Genomic DNA, 14192 nt, shown 5'->3' with positions numbered 1-14192 from the left:
GGGGGAGAGGAGGGAGGTGACAGCGCCTGAGCTGTTCGATCGATGGCTACGGCGGCGTGGTGCGGCGGCGGTGGGGCGGCCGGGAGGCAGCCGCCGGCGAGGTGCGAGGAAAAGGACAGGGCAGAGCGGGGTCGGGGTCGGTCGCACCAACGGGCTCGGTCGCACATAAACGGGTCGAGCCGGCCTCGTCCGAGTCAGCGCGCAGCCAGCGCAGGCGACGCGCGCACTGGCCAGCGTGGCGCCTGACGGGCGGGACCAACCGGTCAGTTTCCCTGTCAATACGTATAAACATCACTTTTAGCCTCTTTTGCAACGTCTTGCCTCAAAGTTGGTACTGACACATAAAAATTACCAATCTTGGTATCAATCTGCTTCCAATGCCCCAATTGTGGTACTTCTGTGCAATTTACTCAAGGGAAAAAGGCTAGGTGAGGCAAATGTAAAACCAAGGTTGGGCCTTGCTGGAAGAGTTTTATTCAAAGCGAACTGTCAAGGGGGTCCCATAAATCACCCAACCGCGTAAGGGACGCAAAATCAAGGAACATAACACCGGTATGACGGGAACTAGGGCGGCAAGAGTGGAACAAAACACCAGGCATAAGGCCGAGCCTTCCACCCTTTACCAAGTATATAGATGCATTAATAATATAAGAGATATTGTGATATCCCAACATAAACATAATCCAACATGGAGCAATCTTCATCTTCACCTGCAACTAGCAACGCTATAAGAGGGGCTGAGCAAAGCGGTAACATAGCCAAACAACGGTTTGCTAGGAAGGGTGACAAAGGTTAGAGGTTCATGGCAATTTGGGAGGCTTGAAGAGCAAGTGATAGGTAGCGCAGCATAGCGATAGAACGAAGCAACTAGCATAGCAATGATAGTAATGAGATCCAAGGTGACGGTCATCTTGCCTGAAATCCCGCTAGGAAGAAGAACGAGTCCATGAAGAAGATGAAGCCACGAAGACGAACGAATCCTCACGATCGCAACGACATGGGAACTATCGAGAAGAAGCACACAACATGGTAAACACACCACACATGAATAAGGCATGATGCTCAATCAAGTATGATGCATGACAAGGCTACATGAAGCTACACACGGCAAGAGAGGATGCATACAAGAACAACACATCAAAGCAAGTTTAAATGAGGCCAGAAACGACCTATAACAATTCCGGGAAGTCCTCATATGCAAATTTCGATTGGTCCAGATCTGAATAAACCTTATGTTCAAGTTGTTAAACAGAAAGTTAAGATGCACCAAGATGATCTACACGAAATTCTAGTCAAGTTACATAAAAATTCATTAGATTCGGAGTTACGGCCTAGAAGATATGAGCAAAACAAGTTAAACACGGCATTGATGCAAAAAGCATTCAAACATCAAGCAAACACACTCAAAACATGGGTGCAACAAGGTAACATGAAACTACATGCAAAACTAAGCAAGTTCCATATAGAGCACACTCCAAACGGAGCAACGGTGCAACACATACACTCCAAACAAGATATAACAATCTGTCCAAAACAGCAACTAGGCATCTAGCAAGCATCAAAACAATATGCTATAGCACCTCAACATGAAAACAAAAGGCATGGACATGATGTACAGGTAAAACATGACAAAACATGAACACTGAGCTATCTCCAGAAATCACTAGAACATGCTCAAAAGGACATGGCAAGATTGCAAATAATAACAGATTCACAGACTTAGCAGAAATCACTGGACATGGCAGAAATAACATCAGGTTGCAAAGTTTAGATCTATCAAACAACATGCTACAGGAACATATCATAGCAAACAAAGCCATGGCATGATTCTACTACTTGCATAGAACAAAAATCCCTTAATGATCACGAGCCAAAAAGGCACAGAAGATATGATGGCACCCAGGTAAACATAGCAAGTTTCATAAACAGATTCAGACTTGGAAGAAAAACAGAGCATGGCAGAAATAACGATAAGTAGACATGTTGGTGAGCTTGAAACACTCACTACAGAGCATTGCATGGCATGGCAAGGTAACCAGCAGTAAGAAGGCATACATATGAAGCTAAACATGTCAATAGCGTAGTCATAGGGTGCATGGATCACTAATAACCACCATGGCAAAATTGATTAACATGTAAACAATCTGCCAGGAACATTTTATAGCAAAGGTAGAGCAAGATTAAGACAATCTACAGTAGGCTATAAATGCAAACAATGGCATGGATGGATAGAGCATAACATGTATAACAAAACATTCTTAGTGAACATCTCCAGATTATGCATAGAATGACTTGTAGAAACAGGTTTACATGGCATCACAACATAACAGACTCAGACTTAGCAGAAATGACCAAGTCACAGAAATCAGCAACATCACGGAGGCTACTTTGCATGCTTGTGCTAGTAACCTTAAGGATCACAAAAATACAATACAAGCACCACTGTAGAGATGGCATGATGTAGTTCAAAACACATGCAGAGCTCATGCTCATAGGATGCACACACAAAATGCAACGAAAAAGACAATTCATCAAGTTCTGATAAAAGACAGCAGTTAATATCATATAGCACTCTTGCAATGATGATTAGGGCATCAAGATGATCTCAAACAAGCATGGCACAATGTAACAAAATGAAGAGCATCTCATGGCGAACATTTCGATATATTATATGCATGAAACGGAGAAGTATGCAAGAAGTTATGGCATGTCAAAGGGGGCACCAGAATGCAACAATATTCGGGACTTGGAAGAATATATACCCTCCGAAACTGGACGGGGTGATCCCGGGACAACGAGATCCGGGGCGGACATGGACGCGTTTGGATCGGGGGACGGGTGGATCTCATCCACCCCGACCCGATCCGGCGAGGAGGCGGCGCCGGCGAGCTTAGACACCGGCGACGGAGGAGATCCGGCGGCAGGGAAGGCCGGGCGGTGCGGGGACGGCGCGGGGCACGGCGAGGGTCGGCTGGCAGGGCGCCGGCGGAGGCGCGCGGCCACAGGCGGAGCGCGCGGCGGCTCCGGTCGCCGACGGGAGGAGCAGGGCGGCGGAGAGGCGCTAGCGGCGGCGGTGGCCGGAGGATGGGACGGCGGCGCAGGATCCGGTGGCGCGGGCGCGGGGCACGGCTCGATGGCGGCGGCGGCGTCCCGGGCCGGGGAGGGCCGAGCGCGGGCCGCGGCGGGCCGCGGGTGAGGCGCGGAGGCTGGGGCACCGGCGGTGCCACATGGCGAGAGGCGATTGGGTGGGGGCGGCGGCTGGACGCGTCCGGACGGCAGCGGACATGTCCGGCGGCGCGGAGGGGAAGTTTGCTAGGGTTTGCACCGCGAAATTCGGGGGAGAGGGCATATATATAGCTAGAGGGAGCTAGGAGAGTCCAAATGAGGTGCGGTTTCGCCCACACGATCGTGATCGAACGACCCAGAGCATGGAGGGGGTTTGGATGGGCTAGTGGGCTGTGGTGGAGAGGTGCTGGGCTGCAAAGAGAGAGGGGTTTCGGGCTACGCGGTTAAATGTTGGGGCATCAAACGACCTCCAAATGGAACAAAATTTGACGGGCGGTCTGTCGGTGCTATACCAAGGCCACTCAGCAAATCTTGGTCCATTCCGAGAACGTTTTTCTCCTGCTCATGAAACAAGGTCTGAGAGGGGCGACGGGCGCGTGCGAGAGTGTCGGATCTCGAAATGGACAACGGGGAAAAGGGCCGGATGCAAGTTTTGAAAGACATGCAGATGAAATGCAGATGATGACATGGCAAAATGCAACACGCAAGCAAAAGACATGGCAACAACGACGAATAACTGGAAGACACCTGGCGCATCGGATCCGGGGCGTTACATAGAGGGGGAGTGTGCGATGGTGATCTTATCAACCTTGGAATCGCTTCCAACACACATCGTCACCTCGCTCTTAACTAGTCTCTGTTCATTTTGCAACTCGTGTTTTGAGTTACTAATCTTAGCAACTGAACCGGTATCAAATACCCTGGGGTAATTATGAACACTAGTAAAGTACACATCAATAACATGTATATCAAATATACCTTTGTTCACTCTGCCATCCTTCTTATCCGCCAATTATTTGGGGTAGTTCCGCTTCCAGTGACCATTTCCTTTGCAGTATAAGCACTCAGTTTCAGGCTTAGGTCTAGCTTTGGGCTTCTTCACGGTAGTGGCAACTTGCGTGTCATTCTTCTTGAAGTTCCCTTTCCTTTCCTTTGCCCTTTTTCTTGAAACTAGTGGTCTTGTTAGCCATCAACACTTGATGCTCTTTCTTGATTTCTACCTTCGCCAATTTCAGCATCGCGAAGAGCTCGAGAATCATTTTCGTCATCCCCTACATATTATAGTTCATCACGAAGTTCTAGTAGCTTGGTGATAGTGACTAGAGAACTTTGTCAATCACTATCTTATCTGGAAGACTAACTCCCACTTGATTCAAGCGATTGTAGTACCCATACATTCTGAGAACATGCTCACTGGCTGAGCTATCCTCCTCCATCTTGTAGGCAAAGTACTTGTCAGAGGTCTCATATCTCTCGACACGGGCATCAGTTTGAAATACCAATTTCAGCTCTTGGAACATCTCATATGCTCCGTGGCGTTCAAAACGTCTTTGCAGCCCCGATTCTAAGCCGTAAAGCATGGCGCACTAAACTATCAAGTAGTCATCATACCGGGCTTGCCAAACATTCATGACGTCTGCATCTACTCCTGAAATCGGTCTGTCACCTAGCGGTGCATCAAGGACATAATTCTTCTGTGCAGCAATGAAGATAATCCTCAGATCACGGACCTAGTCCGCATTATTGCTACTAACATCTTTCAACTTATTTTTCTCTAGGAACATATCAAAAATAAATGGGGAGCTACTTTGCGAGCTATTGATCTACAACATAATTTGCAAATACTATCAAGACTAGATTCATGATAAATTAAGTTCAATTAATCAAATTACTTAAGAACTCCCACTTAGATAGACATCCCTCAAGTCATCTAAATGATACGTGATCCAAATCAACTAAACCATGTCCGATCATCACGTGAGATGGAGTAGTCTTCAATGGTGAACATCTCTATGTTGATCATATCTACTATATGATTCACATTCGACCTTTCGGTCTCCAGTGTTCCGAGGCCATGTCTATACATGCCAGGCTCGTCAAGTTTAACCCGAGTATTCCGCATGTGCAAAACTGTCTTACACCCGTTGTATGTGAACGTAGAGCCTATCACACCCGATCATCACGTGGTGTCTCAGCACGAAGAACTGTCGCAATGGTGCATACTCAGGGAGAACACTTATACCTTGAAATTTTAGTTAAGGGGTCATCTTATAATGCTACCGTCGAACTAAGCAAAATAGGATGCATAAAAGATAAACATCACATGCAATCAAAATATGTGACATGATATGGCCATCATCATCTTGTGCTTTTGATCTCCATCTCCAAAGCATCGTCATGATCTCCATCGTCACTGGCTCGACACCTTGATCTCCATCGTAGCGTCATGGTCGTCTCGCCAACTATTGCTTCTACAACTATCGCTAACGCATAGTGATAAAGTAAAGCAATTACATGGCGTTTGCATTTCATACAATAAAGAGACAACCATAGGGCTCCTACCGGTTGCCGATAACTTTTATAAAACATGATCATCTCATACAATAACATATATCACATCATGTCTTGACCATATCACATCACAACATGCCCTGCAGAAACAAGTTAGACGTCCTCTACTTTATTGTTGCAAGTTTTACATGGCTGCTACGGGCTCCTAGAAAGAACCGTTATTACCTACGCATCAAAACCACAATGGTGTTTCGTCAAGTTTGCTGTTTTAACCTTCAACAAGGACCGGCCGCAGTCAAATTTGATTCAACTAAAGTAGGAGAAACAGACACCCGTGAGCCACCTTTATGCAAAACTAGTTGCATGTCTGTCGGTGGAACCGGTCTCATGAACGTGGTCATGTAAGGTTGGTCCGGGCCGCTTCATCCAACAACACCGTCGAAACAAAATAAGACATTGGTGGTAAGCAGTTTGGCTATCACCGCCCACAACTCTTTGTGTTTTACTCGTGCATATCTACGCATAGACCTGGCTCTCATACCACTGTTGGGAAATGTAGCATGCAATTTTGAAAAAATTCCTACGCACACGCAAGATCTATCTAGGAGATGCATAGCAATGAGAGGGGGAGAGTGTGTCTACGTACCCTCGTAGACCGAAAGCGGAAGCGTTTGACAACGTGGTTGATATAGTCGAACTTCTTCTCGTTCGACCGATCAAGTACCGAACGTACGACACCTCCGAGTTCTGCACACGTTCAGCTCGATGACGTCCCTCGAACTCTTGATCCAGCAAAGTGTCGAGGAAGTCGATGAGTTCCGTCAGCACGACGGCGTGATGACTGTGACGGTGAAGTGATCCACGCAGGGCTTTGCCTAAGCACCGCGAGAATATGACCGAGGGTGTAATCTGTGGAGGGGGGCGCCGCACACGGCTAACAGATGTTGTTGTGTTGTGCTAGGGGCGCCCCCCCCCCCCCTCATATATATAGGTGGGAGGGGGAGAGGAGGCGGGATGGCGCACCATGTAGGTGGCCGGCCGGTCCTAGGGCTCCTGCCCTGGCCGTGCCCCCCTGCCATGTTTGGACAAGGGGGAAAGGAAGGAGGGGGGAGGGGAAGGAAGTAGGAGTCCTACTTCACACTTTCTTTCTCCTCCTCTCCTTTCCTTTCCTCCCCATATGGCTGGCCCTATAGGGGGCGCACCAGCCCCTTGTGGGCTGGTGTGTTCCCTCACTTGGCCCATTAAGCCCATATTTTTGCCGGTGGATGCCCGGAACCCCTTTCGGTGACCTGATATGTACCCGGTACCCTCCGGAACACTTTCGGTGTCCGAATACCATCGTCCTATATATCAATCTTTACCTCTCGACCATTTCGAGACTCCTCGTCATGTCCGCGATCTCATCCGGGACTCTAAACAACATTTGGTCACCAAATAACATAACTCATAATACTAAATCGTCATCGAACATTAAGCGTGCGGACCCTACGGGTTCGAGAACTATGTAGACATGACCGAGACACCTCTCCGGTAAATAACCAACAGCGGAACCTGGATGCTCATATTGGCTCCTACATATTCTACAAAGATCTTTATCGATCGAACCGTAATGACAACATACGTTATTCCCTTTGTCATCAGTATGTTACTTGCCCGAGATTCGATCGTCGGTATCTTCATACCTAGTTCAATCTCATTACCGGCAAATCTCTTTACTCGTTCCGTAATACATCATCCTACAACTAACTCATTAGTCACTTTGCTTGCAAGGCTTATTATTATGTGCATTACCGAGAGGGCCCAAAGATACCTCTCCGATACTCGGAGTGACAAATCCTAATCTCGATCTATGCCAACTCAACAAACACCTTCGGAGGTACCAATAGAGCATCTTTATAATCACCCAGTTACGTTGTGACGTTTGATAGCACACAAGGCATTCCTCCGGTATTCGGGAGTTGCATAATCTCATAGTCGAAGGAATATGTATTTGACATGAAGAAAGCAATAGCAATAAAACTGAACGATCATAAACTTTGTCCATAGCTTTCTATACGTGCTACGCCACCTTATTTTTTGGTAAGTCCCATGTAATTTCGAATACCAGACCATAGGATGTTTTAGAGTCTGTGTGTATGGGGGAAAATGACATAGGTTGTGATTTAGTCCCACCTCGCAAGGATGGGAGGGGTGGGAATGGGGACGGACCTAGGGTTGCATCATTGTCCAGGTTAAATACTCAGATTTGGTCCCTTGAGCAGCACGCCGAAAAGGCGACATGAATGCCAAAAATGCATCTAATCTCCAAGGTGGATTTTGGTAATTCATGTGAACACATTCGAAGAACTAATTGCATTTCAAGTATATTCAGAAAAGTTCTTCATAGGAACAACATTGAAAAGGAAGGTGACCCCTAAAATGCTTAAAGACAGGTGTTGGTCGAGCCATGGGATTCTTCATTTTCATTTTAGTGATCCAAGATCATATTGAGTCAATAGGCATGCCGATAATATCAAAAGGGGATAGGATGTGACAATGAGCTCTTTCTTCATGTTCTTAAAGATCAAACTCTAAATAACTTCTCAAATTCCTGCAAGAATTTCCACTATACCTACCTATTCAAGTTCACCTTGGTGCCACTAAAGCACTCTCTCTCGGAGTCACTGAGCCAGCCAAATATAGTCGTTGCTCTAAACCCTAGTTCTATCAGAGCCTCCAACATTCTGTTTGGAGTCACCAAAGCAACGTGGCAAACCTTCTATCATCACGTCATTCCGAGTGAAACCATTTGGAACTTCCAAAGCGATTATAGAGAGTGTGCCAAGTGCTACTCACCTCGAAGCCACCGATCAAAACGTTTGAGATCTACCAATGCAATCTAAAGTTGGCAGTTATGTTCAACTCCAAGCCACCGAGAAAAACCAGTCGAAGCCTCCGAGATGTACGAAAAGGTGTGTAACGATTACATTTTTTGTCTAGCCTGCATATACCCCCACCTATCTCTCCAGCAAAACCGGCCAAACGGGTCGTGCTTAGCTAGGCTAGCCTGGTAGTACGTCTGGCACAACACAGCCCAGGCACAACACCACACGGACTAAATGGGTCGTGCCTGGCATGTGGCACGCCAGGGGCCGTGATTGGGCATGGAGGCTGGGCCACGGGTCGGCACGACCGACCCATTTTTAGGATTTGTTTTGTATATATGGCCTGAAGAACAGCCCAATAGGCCAAATCTGGCCCAAAAACAGCCTAACAGGTCGGTGGCCTAGCAAGTCTGGCGTGCCGTCGTATCGGCCCGTATAGCACTTGGCCCATGCCTGGGCTGGAGGGTGCCGCACGCGGGCCGGCACGTCACGGCACGTTTAGTAAACATGCCCCCGCGGTTCGTGTCGTGCCAAACATGATCACGACGGGTCGGGCCGTGTCGTGTCGTGCCGGTCTGTTTGGCCACTGCCCACCAATTCAATTCAAAGCAAACTCCACTCCTATCATTTGTTCTAAGAGATAACCAAGCCAACTCGTGCTGATTTCAAAGCACAATCCACTCCAACCATCCAATCACTGATCCTTTCGAGATCTAATCCCCTCTTTGCTTTCCACTCCAACATTTTCCAAATCCATAGCCAAATCTTGAGTACCTGGTGCCCCTCCGCTTGTATCGTAGTCTCGTCCCCTTGTAGCGCCGACGACATCGCCTTACAACACAACCTACGTGCCTTTTGCAACACCGCCGGCGCGAGACCAACATAGAGTAGTGGAGCACAATCGGAAAAGAGGAGAAAAGAGAAAGGCGGGCGAGAGGATAACACAGGGACCGAGCGAGCGAGAGGATAAGGTTGTGTGGAAGATTCTTGTTCCTCCCGTCTCACGTCTCGTGTTCAATCAAAATTGATCCAATAGTTCTGCGCCCGGCTACCGCAAGAGCACTATAAACAGGCTGAAAGCGAGGCTTTTTCCTAAAAAAAACCCAAATGGGCAGATCCAAACCATCATAGTCATCAAATCACGGGATCTAGTGGTTCAAAACGCTTCAATGTTGATCAAACACGTTTATAGTACCCTAATTGCCCACCTGCCACTGGTTATAAATACGTTTAGATTCAACGCCATCCCATGAAATCTGTCACACAATTAATATTCAACCAAATATCAACGTGCTGAATATCCAACCTAATATCAACAATTCAACATGCATTAATATCTTATTGAATATTAACGTCCATTGCACATATAAGAACTGCCAGGCGTAGATGTAATGCACATCTGTTTTTTTCCTCCTTCTGGAACCATTATTCCGCCTCCAATTTTTTTGAGCCCCAACAATAAAAGTTACTACAAAATAATAGGAACATTATACTCTTACCTCTAGCACTCACATAAAATCGTCAAAATCATGGAACTTGCAGATTAGTTGATACCAGATGTTCGTGGTTCGAATTTTATATACATTTAGGGTCGCATAAATCCCAAAATAGATGATACTCTCTCCGTTCCATAATATAAAAGTGTTTTTTACACTAGTGCTCCTACTACCCAGGCTCGGTTGCTATTACATAGTACTATTTGACGTCTGGTTACTCGATCACTCTAATTTTGGATGCTTGTTAACATTTTGCCATGTTATTTGTGATGCTGCCGTGCACTATTTGTGTGAGAGATATGCAGGGGTATCTTCTATATCTAAATAGCTAGCCCCCACTAACTATTTCTCTCAACATGCAAGCATGTCACATCATCGCACAACATGCATGAGAAAAGATCCACCCGGCCTATCATATATCATATGTCTCTCAACATGCAAACATGCCACTTCATCAGACTACCCACAATGGGAGTAACATAGATAGTAACATCACACATATCTAGATAAAATAGATGATGTGACAAGCAATAAATGAAGAAAGAGAGAAAAATGGTAACATAGCTAGTTACTAGTAATATGAGTAACATCACACATATCAAGGCAAGATGAGTCTATAGCCTAATAAATAAAGTGTTGCATGTTACCACACATATGTTACTCCCCACTATAGAGGTAGTAACATAGACTAGTAACATATGCATGTTACTAGTCTATGTTACTACCCATGTGGCTAGTCTCATGGCATGCATGAAGAAAAGATTCATCTCAACATGCAAACATAAATGAGAATATTCATACTGTTATGCTATATATATTTAGTACTTTTTTACATCAAACATAATAAATTGTATGTATTTTTAATTTTATTTTTTATATTATTACTTCAAATATTCATGTTTCATACAACGAATCACATTGAAATATGTTGAGGATATTCCCGCAACAACGTGCGGGTTATCATGTAGTTTATCAATAACGCATCAGCTGTGTGGCAACGCTACATAATGAGTAAGTAGGCCAAAAACATTATCATCACTTGTCCACCAATGTTCAGGAGAGAACTGAATTCACATCTTAAAATGCTTGAGAAAGGCACCAGTGCAAAACAAGGTTTGTGCTACAACTACCAAAAGCTGATTTGTCGGTAAAGCAGGGCAAAGCTTCAGCTACTGAAAAGTATAGCAAGAAGAAAAGCGCGACAAGGTGTTGCAACAACAAATCTCTCCAGATCTTCACGCATCCTTGTTAGGAGGCCGGGAAATTGAAATTCGTGCACTAGCTTCTTCGACCATTTGACGCCTACAAAAATGGAACAGAAGTACAAAAGGAGATGTCAGATGATTGATTATGCTTACACCAATGTAATCAAATATAAACATGTGCAAAGTATAGCAAAATCTGCAATAATTTCAGTCCAGTTAGCACAATTCACTGCTAGCATAATATCAATTACCTTGTTTCTTCTAGCATAATCATTTAGCTTGCTCCGATAGAAGTACTACTCCTAGCAGACTGTGAGGTCTCTCAACAAGACAGATTTCAGGAAATTATCTTTGCACAAGTTCTTGAGAGATCTATCTAGCAATATTTGTGCCAACAATAGCACACCTTAAAAGAGTACCCCAAAAAAACTTGCACATGATAACAACACTAGCATAACGCCCGTGTGTTGCTACGGAATCACAAGATTGATTAAGTTGTATTGAATCAGTAGCACTAGCACTAGCATAACAATCAATGCCCGTGCAACACTGCGGAGAAGAAACTCAATCAAACAGCTAACACTACGCTTGTGTAACTGCCGCATCGATGGGAGCACCCCTACAAGATATGATTTTTTTAAATAGAAGGGTCTGGTAGGTTCTAGATTGATGGAAGAGATTGGGGGAATGAACTCACCACCACCAATAACAACAAATCTACAGTAATTTATATGGTACTAGAGAATGTTGGCCCAGATCACGATGCTGCCGAGTACCTTCCGACAATATACGTGTACGAGCTTGTCCGATTAGCTTCCGAGTCGCCGGACGACGGAGACGCAATACGCACGTACTAGCTAAGCTAGCAAGCAGGCAGCCTGGTGGATGCTTTGGATGTCTAGCTAGCTTAGCACAAGAAACAAGCACAGGAGACACGCTTGAGTTGATCGCAAAAGGCTCGTGTCGAGCCTTTGGATTTTTATTGCTTTGTTTGATCTGATGTTACAACGTAGGGGTACACGAGTATTTATATTAGCTGCGAGCCTATTACAAAACCGAGTCGGTGACTGCTCCTAGTCCATACCGGACAGGACTTCTACTACGTGGTTGATTCCAACAATCACCCCCCCCCCCCCCCCCCCCCAATCACAATGTCCTCACTTCACAGCTTGGATGCCGATCCTTCCCCGCATCTCCGTGAACTTTTGTCGTCCCAAAGATTTGGTCAGGATATCTGCAAGCTGATCGTCGGTGCAAATGTAGTTGACTTCAATCTTGCCTTCTTCCACGCAATCCCGTATGTAGTGATACCTTATATCAATGTGCTTACTTCTATCATGATGCACTGGATTCTTACATAGAGCAAGCATGGACTTGTTGTCAACGTAGAGCACCACTCCTTCCGGTTCCTTGTCAGTGAGGTCACCGAGTAGCCTTTCTAGCCACACACCTTGACCTGCCGCGGTTGCAGCTGCAATATACTCCGCTTCACAGGATGATAATGCGACCACCTTCTGCTTTTGTGATAGCCAACTCACTATGCTTCTTCCCAAGAAATATGCCTCTCCTGCCAAGTCGCTATCACTGTAGCCAAGTAGCTCCACCATCTCCTTCCGCTTCTCTCTCAAATAGACACAACCGAAGTTAGTTGTCCCTTTGATGTACCTGAGTATTTGTTTCACAGCTGCCCAATGTTCTGTCGTGGGTGCTTCCATAAAGCGACTCACTACGCCAACAGAATATGCCAAGTCTGGTCGTGTATTCACAAGATACCTTAGGCTTCCAACCACACTTCTATACTCCGTTGCATCAACCGCGGGCGTTTGGCTTTTCTTGCTAAGTTTAAGTCGAGGCTCCATTGGAACATGACTTGGATTGCAGTCCTCCATGCTACAGCTTTCAAGAATCTTCTTTGCATATGCCTCCTGGCATAGTGTGATTCCCTCCGGCTTTTGATGTACCTCGATCCCGAGATAGTAAGTCAAGAGCCCTAGATCACTCATCTTGAAAAGCTCCTTCATTTGTAGCTTGAATCTAGCAATCTCCTCCTCATCTGCTCCAGTTATCAAGAGATCATCAACATAGATGCCCACTAGGAGACGATCCTTGCCTTTACCTCGCTTGTACATAGCATGCTCAAGTGGACTTTTCTCAAAACCAAGAGAAACTAGTGTACGATCAAGCTTGATGTTCCACGCCCGAGGAGCTTGGCATAGCCCGTACAATGCCTTGTGTAGTTTCAACACCTTGTGCTCCTCTCCCTTTTTGATGTAACCCGGTGGTTGCTTCACATATACTTCTTCTTTCAACTCCCCGTTCAAAAAAGCGGATTTTACATCCATGTGATGTAGCCTCCAAGATTCTTGAGCCGCGAGAGCTATAACTAGCCTCACCGATTCCATCCTTGTGACAGGAGCGAACACTTCCTCGAAGTCTACACCTTGCTCTTGTACGTATCCTTTGGCTACGAGCCTTGCCTTATGCTTCACCAAGTTTCCTTCGGCATCTTTCTTGACTTTGTACACCCACTTGAGCCCTATGATTTTATGGTCGTTGGGTGGATCCACGAGCTCCCATGTTTTGTTGTCTTGGATCGATCCCAACTCCTCATCCATAGCACGACGCCAACACTCCTCCGTGTTTGCATCTTCAAATTTCGTCGGTTCCTCGACGCTAAGCAGACACCGCCGTCCTTTTCCTTTAATTTTCACAGGATTTACTTTTGGAAGCACTTCCTTTGGATATAAATCCACCACTGGTCGAAGACGTACTGGTGTCGGCGGACGTTCCCTTGTCTCCTGTACAGTCGAAGACGAGGAATCATCATATGAAGTTGCCACACTTCCGTTTTCAGGCGATTGGAGCACCCTTGGGCTGGCTACACGTCCACCGGGTGAACCACGTGAGATTGGTGTACGTACAGGAGAACCAACAATCCCATGCACGTGGCCTTCTGGCCCTCTTGACGCAACGTGAGGGCTACGTCCTGGGCTGACTTCTCTGGACTCTGACTCGAGCCCATCTTCAGGTCCATCAGTTGGGCAACTGGA

The 14192-nt window shown here is 46.1% G+C and overlaps 1 long non-coding RNA gene across 1 annotated transcript; it reads right to left on the bottom strand.

The window, feature by feature from the left end:
* Positions 1-10998: 10998 nt before the first annotated feature.
* On the bottom strand, positions 10999-12255 carry LOC123099544 (uncharacterized). The gene is made up of 2 exons (XR_006448177.1): positions 11919-12255; positions 10999-11239 (listed from the first exon to the last, which is right to left on the bottom strand). It is a non-coding gene; the product is annotated as an uncharacterized lncRNA (long non-coding RNA).
* Positions 12256-14192: the final 1937 nt, after the last annotated feature.

Source organism: Triticum aestivum, chromosome 4D (genome assembly GCF_018294505.1).
Source record: "Triticum aestivum cultivar Chinese Spring chromosome 4D, IWGSC CS RefSeq v2.1, whole genome shotgun sequence".
NCBI lineage: Eukaryota > Viridiplantae > Streptophyta > Magnoliopsida > Poales > Poaceae > Triticum > Triticum aestivum.
This window is presented reverse-complemented; position numbering and strand designations above follow the sequence as displayed.